Below are 11,270 nucleotides of genomic sequence, written 5' to 3' on the forward strand. Positions count from 1 at the left end.
TGCCAGGGAAAAAAAAGTATCCATACAGAAAAAGGATAGATTGTGGTTAGAAGGTGGTAGGAAGAAGAGTTGATATTTTGACTCGGTCATCCTGGAAGACTTTGTTGGTGAGGGGTGGAGGGACCTGCAAGAACACTTTATGTACAGCAAAGCAGGGGGCCTCCTGGGGTGAACCTGGGTTCTGAGGGGCCTAAACCTTTGGCCTTTAAAATAAAAATTAAAGAACGTCAAGTAAAATAAAATTAGCAACAAAAATGAGTATTTCTTCAAAATGAGAAAATATACCACAATAAATTAGAAATGTTTATATAGCTGGAAAATAACACAAGCACTATAAAATTCATGGCAGTCATAATCTTTTATTAAATAACTGTCTGACACCCTTTTGTATTACGTTTTTTACATTTTTGGGTTGCATAGTCTTGAAAACCTCCCATATGGCCAATGATTTTCTACAGAGAGAATGGAAGGATAATTCATTCTTCTCTCTAGCATAATTGATCATAGTTGATTTTCTTTACTGATGGATTAGAAAAGTTTCACTTTATTGTGAACGTCATGTGAATTTTTAGGATTGCCGTCAAATGTTTGTGTGCTTCTATAAAGTTCTTTATATAGAGAAGCTATAACATTTCAGAGCATTTTAAAATTGTTTGTAGAGGAACTAATTTTAAAAACTCTTTGGACTGACAATAATAATCAGTTTGTCATAGATGTGGACTCACTATAGTGCTATATAATCAGTTCCTTGTTATCTTTGTTAATGTCAGTATTTCATGTCAAATAAGGAGAAAATTAAATTTTTTCTTCCTTCTGTTCAAGATATTCTCTCATATTAATTGATGGGATTATCAAACAATTTAAGATTCTATGTATTACTTCTTTTCAAAATGCATCTATTTCTTTCAATAAATTAATGCTTTAGTGGAATATTAACTTTCTTCTTTTTAATTTTGCTCATTGATATCAAAATAATTTCAATTGATTTCATTACTAATCCCTATCACTTTCTTTTCAGACACTCTTAATTTTTATCCTAATATTTCTCTCAGTCCTTGTATAATAAATTGAGAAAAAGTAAAAGAGCGAGCACTCTATGTATACACAAAGTCAGGAGTCTATAATTTCTCACTTCTTTTGGTGAAATGTTTCACAACATCTTTCGATATACTTAAAGCATTAGCAACTTAAAAAGAGTTTTTTCCAATTTATTTGTTTTTAAGTTTGTGAAATATCATGATTCCTGTGTTGCAAAGCTTGGTTGGCATGATTTTCACTTTTTGGGAATCTGGTTATAGGGAGGTTGAATAAATAAGTGTTTATGGTGTGTGTGTGTGTGTGTGTGTGTGTACATATTCAGTTACTTCCATATATATTCAAGTTATTGTCAGCTATTCTGGCATAGGGATGGCTTCCAGAAACCTTCCTATTAGAGACTGTATTGACATAGCTGGCATCTTTAATGATAAAGAAAAAGGGTTTCATATGAATACATCCTTAGTCCTCACCATTGTCACTTGGCAGGAGCAAATATGTAAAGGGTAAGTTGGTGTAAAAAAAAGGTAACCACCCTAGTCACCTGTGGTTAATGTACCTTCCTTTTTGTCATGTGGACATATTATCAGCTCCCCACGCAGGGCCTTAGAAAGGACCTGTGTAAGTGAGGGCATCTGAAACTTAAGCTTTGTTAGTGGTGTGGTGCCATGGTGTGGTGCCACTCTAGAGGCTAGTGAAACTGGAGTAGAGTGAGAGTGTAGAGATGGATCTAGAGGAACAGCCAAATGAGGTAGGATCTTGTAGAACATGCTAAGGGTTATGGATTTGTTACAAAGGTAGCCACTGGAAGGTTCAGGGAAGGGAAGTAATCTTATTAGATTTATTTATTAACAGAATTGCATTGGCAGCTCATTGGAAAATAAATTTTTAGAGATAAGGGAGAAATCAGTGAATGAATAAGTGAACAAAGATTTGTTTAAATAAAACATGAGCTGTGAATGCCATAAGAATAGTTCTAAATTTCTAATAGGAGTTGTAAAACTCTGTCCTAGGGAGATGTAACATTGGCATAATTGTAATACTGGAAGGAGAACTTAGAGAGAGTGAATCAAAAGTATTTGAAATAATAATGACTGAGCCCTTTTCAAAATTAATGACAAATAACAAATCATAGATTCAGGAAGCTCAGAGAACACCAAGTAAGACAAATACAAACAAACAAACAAAGCAGAAAACAAAAACCTACACCTAGTCATACTGTATTCAAATGACGAAAGGCAAAGAGAAAGAACATCTTGGAAGGAGCCAGGAGTTGCTGGAAAACACCTGACCCATAGAGCAGCAAGAATAAGAATTACACTGACTTTTCGGTCAGAAACTATGAAAACAAGAAGAGAGTTCAAAAAAGTATTTAGCGTTGAAAAAAATAACCAATCTAGTATTCTATATACAACAAAATTATCAATCAAAAACCAAAGAGATATAAAAACTTTCCCTGACACCTCCCCCCAAAAAGAACTTTCTTTATCTCCCCAAATGAGAGACTTTATCCTCAACAACATGACTTTAGCCCTATAATACATGTCCAAAAGAATCAACTTCTTCAGAGAGAAGGAAATGATATGGTCAGAAACTTGTGTCTACATTGAACCCAAGGAAAGAACACTAGAGAAGGAATAAATGAAGATTAAATAAACTATTTTATTCTCCTTATTCTTAATGGATTTAAAAGACAACCATTTAAAGCACTAGTCATGACAATGTAGTGGATCATTTTAGCACATGGATAAGTAGAGTGAGTGACATCAATATATTAATATTATAAAGGATGAAAATAAGGAATTGGGATTACTCTCATAAGATATCTGCACTATGCATATTAATTCAAATTTGACTTAATTTAAAAAATATGTATTGAAAACTCTGGGGCAACCAGTAAACAATTTTTTAAAAAGAAATACAATTAATATAAGAGAGAAGATAAACTGAAATTTTATAAAATGTTCAATTAATGACAAAGAAGGTAGAAAAAGGGAAGGGGGTAAAGACAAATGCAACTTATAGAAAATAATTATAAATTTGGTAAATGGCAATCTAATTTTATCATTAATCACATTAAGTGTCAATTGTCTGAAGTTACCAACTAAAAGACAGAGATTGTCAGAGTAGATTAAATAAAGAGACCCAACTATATATTGTCACCATGAAACCCACTTTAAATATAAAAACTCTGATACAGTCAAAGTAAAGAGTTAAAAAGAGACATGCCATCCTAACAATAATGAAAATAATTTTTAAAAACCTGGAATGGCTATATTAATTTCATACAAATCAGACTTCAGAACAAGGAAAATTATCAGGAAGAAAGAGAGGAAATACATAATAATAGAGGGGTAAATTTACATAAAGAAGACATAAGAATTAAAAATACACCTTAAAATATCAATGAAAGCAGTGCTTAGAGGGAAACTTACAGCATTAAATGCATATATTAGAACAAAAGAAAGATCTAAAACCAGTAAACTAAGTTTGTATCTTAGGCAACTAAAGAAAGAAGGGCAATTTAAACCTAGAGCAAATAGAAGGAAAAATAATAGTAAAAATTAACGGACATCAATGAAAATGAAAACAACAGAAAATAAAAGACATGAAAAGCTGATTCTTTGAAGAAGATCAATAACATGATAAATCTCTATCAGACAAACCAAGAAAAAAAGAAAGAAAACATATATTACCAATATTAGAAATAAAATGAAGTCATCACTACTTATTCCATGGATCTTAAAAGGATGATAAGGAAATATTATGAAAACTTATACCTACAGAATTTGTAATTTAGATAAAATTAAATAATTCCTTGGAAGACACAAACTACCAAAATTCACATAAGGAGATATGGATAACATGAATAGTTCCACATCTATTAAAACAATTAAATCAAATATAATATTTCAAAAAGATAGCACCAAGCCCAAATGTTTTTTCTGGTGAATTTTAGCAAACACTTAGGGAAGATATGATACTAATTCTCTACAATTTTTTCCAGAGTTTGAAACAAAGGGAAACTTTCTAACTCATTCTCCTAGGACAGCACTACCCTTGTATCAAAATCAGATAAATACATTACTAAAAGGTAAAACTGTGGAATATACTATAAAGCATATGTACTTCACAGGGCCTGGTTTTCCAAAGCCTTGCAGTTTCAAATATTGACCTTGCAGGGACAGGAAATTTTCCCCATGCTACTGAGTCTCTGTTGCAAGCTAAGACTTGTGGCACAGCATGGTTGCTGGCTCAAAGACAGATTAGTTACTGATTGATATCTAAGTTGCTGGAAAACTGTTAGAGGGAGAAGGAATGTTTGCCAGGATCAAGCTTTTGTTGATAGCCTTACTGGAATGTCATCTGGCTTGTTTCACTGAAAGTTACCAGCCTATATTGTTAAACTATAACCCCTCCTTTGTTCTCTTCCTGTAACTTCCTGGTCTGGAAAATAAATGCAGGAAGAGAACCCCAATTCGGGGTTAATTTCCCAAGGAAGGAATGCCTCTCACTGGAGGGTCCCAGGGAAGTTAACCACTTTGGGATCTCTCACTGCTCAGAAGAGATGGGCTTTGAGTAATCCTTTGCGTCTCCATCACCCAGGGGAAGAGGGGTGACAAATCTGCGGGGGGCAAAGCAACACAAAGCAACATAAAACTACAGGCCAATATTTCTTATGAACATAAATGCAGAATTCCTCTACAAAATATTAGCAAATAAAATTCAGCAATGTATAATAATTGTACACATGACTAAAGTGTATTTGTTGCAGGTACACAAGCCTAATTTAACACTTTAAAAACAATCAATGTAATCTATTACATCAATAAGTTAAAGGAGAAAATATGGTCATAGCACCAAATGTAGAAAATGCACTTGACAAAAATCTGGCAGTAATTCAGGATAAAAACTCTGAGCAAACTAAGAATAGCAGAAAACTACCACAACATGATAAAGCAGTTATATGAAAAGCCTTCAGCTACCATCATAATTAATGATGAAAAACTTAGTGCTTTTAAACATAATGCCGTGATGTCCATGGGATCCTGGAACGGGAAAAAAGAACATAACATAAAAATGAAGAAAATCTGAATAAAATATGGATTTTGTTAATAATAATAACATAGCAATATTGGTTTATTAATTTGGACAAATGCACCATAAAAATGTAAGATAATAATAGAGAAAACTAGGTATCGGGCATATGTGAACTCTGTACAATCTTTGTGACTTTCCCATAATTTTAAAACTATTTTAAAATAAAAAGTTTATTTTTTAAAATAATACCATATGTTCTTTATCATCTTACTATCCAGGACAATTTTTGTTTGTTTGTTTTTTACTTGAAAAGTATTTTCTGAAGTTCTCGAAACTTCTTAAATCCCAAAATGTATGTGGTTGCTATTTATTATGCTACACATTAAAAAAGATGCATGTATTTAGGAGAAGAACTATAAATTAATGAATGAAGTAAAAAAGAGTTAAGTTAGACTGTACCTAGAAATAGAGATGTTTACAAAAAATCTGTTTTACAAGATTATTTGTGAGTTGGTTGAAATACACAATTGTTTTCATATAAACAGGTGGTGCTCAACTTAAAAGTAAGTTCACAGAAATGATTAAATTCATAATATGGTTGAAATATATGTATGTGTAACAAAAATTCTTACAATAATACTGTTCAATATTTATTACATGATTATCAGAGGTTTTTAAAAAAAATATGAATGCAGCTAGTCTAGCATAAAAAGCTTAAGAGAGACAAAAACAATAGATAAAAGTTCTTGTGGAAATTCAGCAGGAGTTTCTTTTGAATTTGAGGTTTCTAGCAACTGAAATCTTCATAGAGCTGTCACTTCATCATATCTAAATGGGATTTCAACACATATGGCTTTTAAAAATATATTTGCATGACTAGAAATATCCTTACACATCAGGAGCCATATTTATTTCAGATAGGAAATGAAAAGAGGAAAAGAGTGTGTGTGTGTGTATATATATATATATATATATATATATACACACACACACATATGTACACATACTTTCACACATACATATATATATATAAACTTAGTGTAAGGCACTGTATATGGAAAGTCAGCCTGAGATGAGAACAATGAAAGTAGTTTGTGAAGAAATGCTGTTGAATCGAACGAGATGCACTAACTCCCACAGAAATTTTCTCTGTGTATTTTGGTAATTTTTTTCCCAAAGAAACCTTGCTAAACATATTAGATTGTTGAAGAAAGCGAACAATTGGTTTATTTCTATGGGATGATTATTAAGCCAACACACACACACACACACACACACACACACACACACACTAATTTTAGAGTCAGACAAGCCACATTGAAATCTTGTGAAAGAATTAATAATAGTTGCAAAATCAGGGTAACTTTGATATGTCAGTCAGGATTCTTCGTTCCAAACATCAGAACCCACTCTGAATAGTATAGACAGAAAAAATTACTTATGAAAGAATGTTAGACAGCTCAAAAACCCTTCAGGGAAATGAGAAAACCAAGCTAGAAGCTATGTAACTGGAAACAATATACATCTACACTCTCAGTTTTATATCACCAAGAGAAATCATCATTGGAATTAATGATACATGGAACTAGATGACAGAGCTCCACTACTATTGATTGTCAAGGGCCTCCAATATCCATGTCCCCAATGATAGATTTCACAATCATTAGCTTCCTCACACAGACCCCTCTAAGTGAAGTCTCATGACGGGATAGCTCCTTGGAGAAGTTCATCACTACTGGCAAGAGAAGCTGAGTTAATTAATTTTGACTTCTTCATGGGAGGCAAATCTCATAATGTGGGAATTTGTTCAAAAAGTGAAAGAATGTTTAAGAGATGATAGGCAAACCAGAAACATGAAAAACGTCTACTACACTTGTTAGCTTAGCTATTTTATGTACATTGATTTTACTTGGTACTACTGTTTTATAAAATAGTATCAGGAAACCTCCTAACATGATGGCTAGAAACTATCAAATACTCGGTGTTTCCAGATAGCTGACATGTGGAGGTTCCTGGAGGGTGGTGTGCCTGAGGAGGGCGTGGAAACGCTGCTCCCTTCCCCCGTATCTTCTTACCCTATGCATTTCTTGATTTGTATCCTTCACAGTTCATTGGATTCAGACATGGAAAGTTAAATGATTGAGCTCACCCTAGGTTAAACTTTATCCAGTGCGGCCTTTGACACAAAACTGAGTTATGTGCGGCAGTGAAAAAGCTATCCAGACCATGTCAGTCCATCATTCATGCCAAAAAAGCCACCAGAGAACTGTGGTTACTGAAAAATATAAACCATGAAAATGTGATTGATCTGTTGGACGTTTTTTACACCTGGCAAGGTCTCTGGAGGAATTCAATGATGTGTATCTGGTCACTCACCTCACGGGGGCAGCTCTGAACAGCATTATGAAATGTCAGGAGCTTACAAATGACCATGTTCAGTTCCTTCTCTGCCAGAATCTCTGAGGTTGAAAGTATATGCATTTAGCCAACGTAATTCACAGGGATCTAAAACGTAGTAATCTAGCTGTGAATAGAATCAGTGAATTGAAGAATCTTAATTTTGGACTGGCTCAGCATGAAGATGATGAAATAACAGGCTCCGTGGCCACCAGGTGGTACAGGGCTCCTGAGATCGCGCTAAACTGGATGCATTACAACCAGACAGTTGATATTTGGTCAGTGGATGCACAATGGCTGAGAGGTTGACTGAAATAACATTGGTTCCTCATACCCACCATATTGACCAACTGAAGCTCATCTTAAGACTTGGAACTCCAGGGGCTGAACTTTTGAAAAATCTCCTCGGAGTCTGCAAGAAACTATATTTAGTTTTTGACCCAGATGCCAAAGCTAAACTTTGCAAGTGTATTTAATGTTGCCGATCCTCTGGCTTTCGACTTGTGGCGAAGATGCTTGTAGTGGACTCAGATAAAAGAATTACAGCAGCATATGCCTACTGTATATGCCTACTTTACTCAGTACCATGATCCTGATGATGAACAGTCACCAGTCCTTATGATTAGTCCTTTGAAAGTAGGAGCCTACGTATAGTTGAGTGGAAAAGCCTGACCTATGATGAAGTCATCAGCTTGGAGTCCCGAGCGTCATCAGTGAAGTCCCGAGCACCTGATTTGTGTTCTGATGATCCCACTTAGCTGCAGGCAAAGGAACTCTCCAAATATTCAAATGCCTCTTGTTGCAAAGATTTCCTCCAAGGTGGAAGAGGTGTGTATGTGTTTGCATGTGCACGTGAGAGTGCTAGTGTGTTGCATGTGTCTGTCTTTGTGGGAGAATAAGAGAATAATACGAGCAACTATGATCAACAGTGACCTTACCTGGAGTTGCAGATGCTCCGTGGAAGCCTCTACTTGCTCTTTTTTCTGACTCAGCTCAGGCAGACAAGAGCTGCCATCTTGTTAGGGATGTGTTAAACGCAAAGTGAAAAATATTAAACGTCCCCAGTCTCAGTCATGCTTTTGCCATTTTGGCCTCTCCTGTGGTCCCACGTTGGCAGTGGGTGGTAGACGTGATCACATCCCACAGTGGCACAGAGAGCAGGCTCACACCTTCTGGATGCTTCAGATCTGAAGCCATCCCACAGCAATGGGGACAGCCAAAAAGTTCCAACTGGCTTCTGGACACCAGCCTGTGATTAACTTGCTTAGTATGGTTCTCAGAACTTGACAGGCTTTTGAAACTGTAGTATGTTTGTGCCTTAAAAGAAGAGAAGTTAGACGGTTAAAAGACAGCAGTTGCTGCAGTTCTGAGCCAAGCAAGGAGACAGGGACGTCAGGCTGAGGCTTGTGAGCCAGAAGGACCCGAGCAGCTACTGGGGGGCCACGAGCGCCTGTGTGCGCATGCGTGTGTGTGCTGCGCTCCCACCCCCACCCCACCCCAGGTGTGGTTACCATTTCTCTGCCTACCCCTCACCTGCAGTGCAGAGGCTTCTTGAGCATTGGCTCACTGGTCACAAGCAAGTTCCAGTGGAGACTTCTCGCGTAGTTCAGCTCCCATGTCACCTCACCTCATGCTGTGGGCAAGTGACTTCCTGTCTTCAGCCCTCAGTGCTATTTTCTGTTGAACATAATTAATACTCCAGGTGATTTTTATGTGAAAACCATGAAAAAATGGAACAAATGGATGTATAGCATTTTCATTCTTGCCATCTGGTTTTCAACGAACTATTTTAGGGGAGCTGTCATGGAAAAGATCTGGGCTTTTCCAAGGAATATCCCAAACATTGGAAAACTTGTTCTCTTGGCTCCAGTAACCAATGCTAAGAAATGCTGAAAACCAAAGTGAAAAAAAGTAAAAAGTTCATGAAGCCAAAATCTCCTTTTGCTTTCCTTCTCTAAAGAAAAAATAATAATAATAATAATAACAAGGTATCTTTTTCATCCCTTAATAGAAAAGGGTCTTCTTGGCAGCTTAGCATTGACTTCTTGGTCTTGGTCTGGGGAGAAATAAATTTTGTTTCATAATTTTGTGAATTGCAGGAATTCTTTGAGAATGTGACTCATTTTGATGGGGAGAAAGGGCTAATTATTTTAATACTTTGTATTTTCAACTTTGTAAAAATATCCTCAGAGGTGGAAGAAAGCTGTTTTTATTTTTTGGTTTTTTGTTTTGTTTTGTTTCTCAATTTTTTTTTTTTAATCTCAGGCATTTATGCTACATGAGGCATTTCTGCTACATGAGGGCCCATATATTTAAGCCATAAATGTAAAGCCATTTCCTTTTTTGGCTATATAACAAAATCTTGTATTTGAGCCAAGGTGTTTTCATGTCTCTACGGAAGGACAGGGTAGCACTCCTGAATCACTGGAAAAAGAAGGAAGGAGGCAGGCTGGTGGTGGGTACACCTTACCTAGGATTCTCTGCCTCTTTAAAGGAAAGTGAACGTAAATACCTCATGTCCTTTATATGCAGTTCAAATCCTCACCATCCACAGCAAGATAAATTTTAACAGCCATATTTGGGTATAAATGCTAGTATGATATCCTACAGAAATACCACTCTGAATATTTTTTAATAAAGGTCTTTGCACATGTGACCACATCTGTGTAAAGAAGCTGCATGCTATGGAAGCCTGCACTCTACACTTAAGTTGGTGGAAGAGCTCTTTGGTTTCTAAGTACCATGTTCCCATCTCCTGGTTTCTTTGAACAGAAAACAAAAGAGAGAATGAGGGAAACTGCCACTTCATTTGTCTTCATGAACTTGGCTATGATCAGCTATGCCATATAGGATGTCAGACAATACCACTGTTAAAATAAAGCCTGTTTAAAAAAAAAAGAGAGAAAATATTAAATACTCAAAATCTGGAGATTATTATTAATCTCTAAAAACTTTTGTAATTGTGGAAGCTTTAAACATATATTACATATAGTCAGTCAAGTCTTGCTATCTCTGTTCATAAAATCACTGTAGCCAGATACTTAACCTGTGGCTAACAGGAATTCAAGTTGTATAACTGGTACATCTGATTCCAGTTATAATTTCACATCGCATAAGGCCTACTTATAGGGATAAAAAATTACTGGACAAAGAGCACTAGCATTGTATTCAAATGTCAGCCTCATAGCATTAGAATCTATTATGGCATTCAAGTTTTTGCAACAATCTCTGTGCACTTGGATATTCTGAATCTTGCCTTGAGAGACTGAGCTGATATATCACCATACTAATAGTCCAACTGTCACAGAGGAAAAACCTGAAAGCTAGATCCTGAATCGTGATCAATTTCTGAATTAACTCACTTTTTGAGACCCATTGGGAAGTTGAATTTCCTTAGGCAGATCTTCTGCCATGACTCATATCATTTCTTCATACTTCTACAATCTATGATGGACCATTTAAAATTTGGAAAGGAAAATTAATGAAAACTAGATTTTAAAAAAATTGTTATTCAAATTTATTGTTTGCTTTTCATCTCTAATATACATTTCATGGGCTTAAAAGAATATGTTTGAAACTGTCAGTGACTATTTAAAGTAAGTAGCTTCCTAAATAAATGCCTTGTCAGTTTGTATTAGAATTGCTTGCCTGATTAATAAAGGAGACAGTAATTAAGTGTCTGCCTGTTAATCTAACTGTTATTTAGAAGTCATTAATGAGAATGGTTTACGAGTTCAAGAGGCATTCTATTTTCAACTTAATTCTGTTGCTAAAAGCCAGACTAGATTTGCACAATA

At 35.5% G+C, this 11,270-nt stretch overlaps 1 pseudogene; it reads left to right on the forward strand.

Annotated features, from left to right (window-relative positions):
- Positions 1–1,407: 1,407 nt before the first annotated feature.
- LOC103594244 lies at positions 1,408–8,127 on the forward strand (annotated as a pseudogene).
- Positions 8,128–11,270: the final 3,143 nt, after the last annotated feature.

This window comes from Galeopterus variegatus, unplaced genomic scaffold, assembly GCF_000696425.1.
Source record: "Galeopterus variegatus unplaced genomic scaffold, G_variegatus-3.0.2 Scaffold66, whole genome shotgun sequence".
Lineage (NCBI taxonomy): Eukaryota > Metazoa > Chordata > Mammalia > Dermoptera > Cynocephalidae > Galeopterus > Galeopterus variegatus.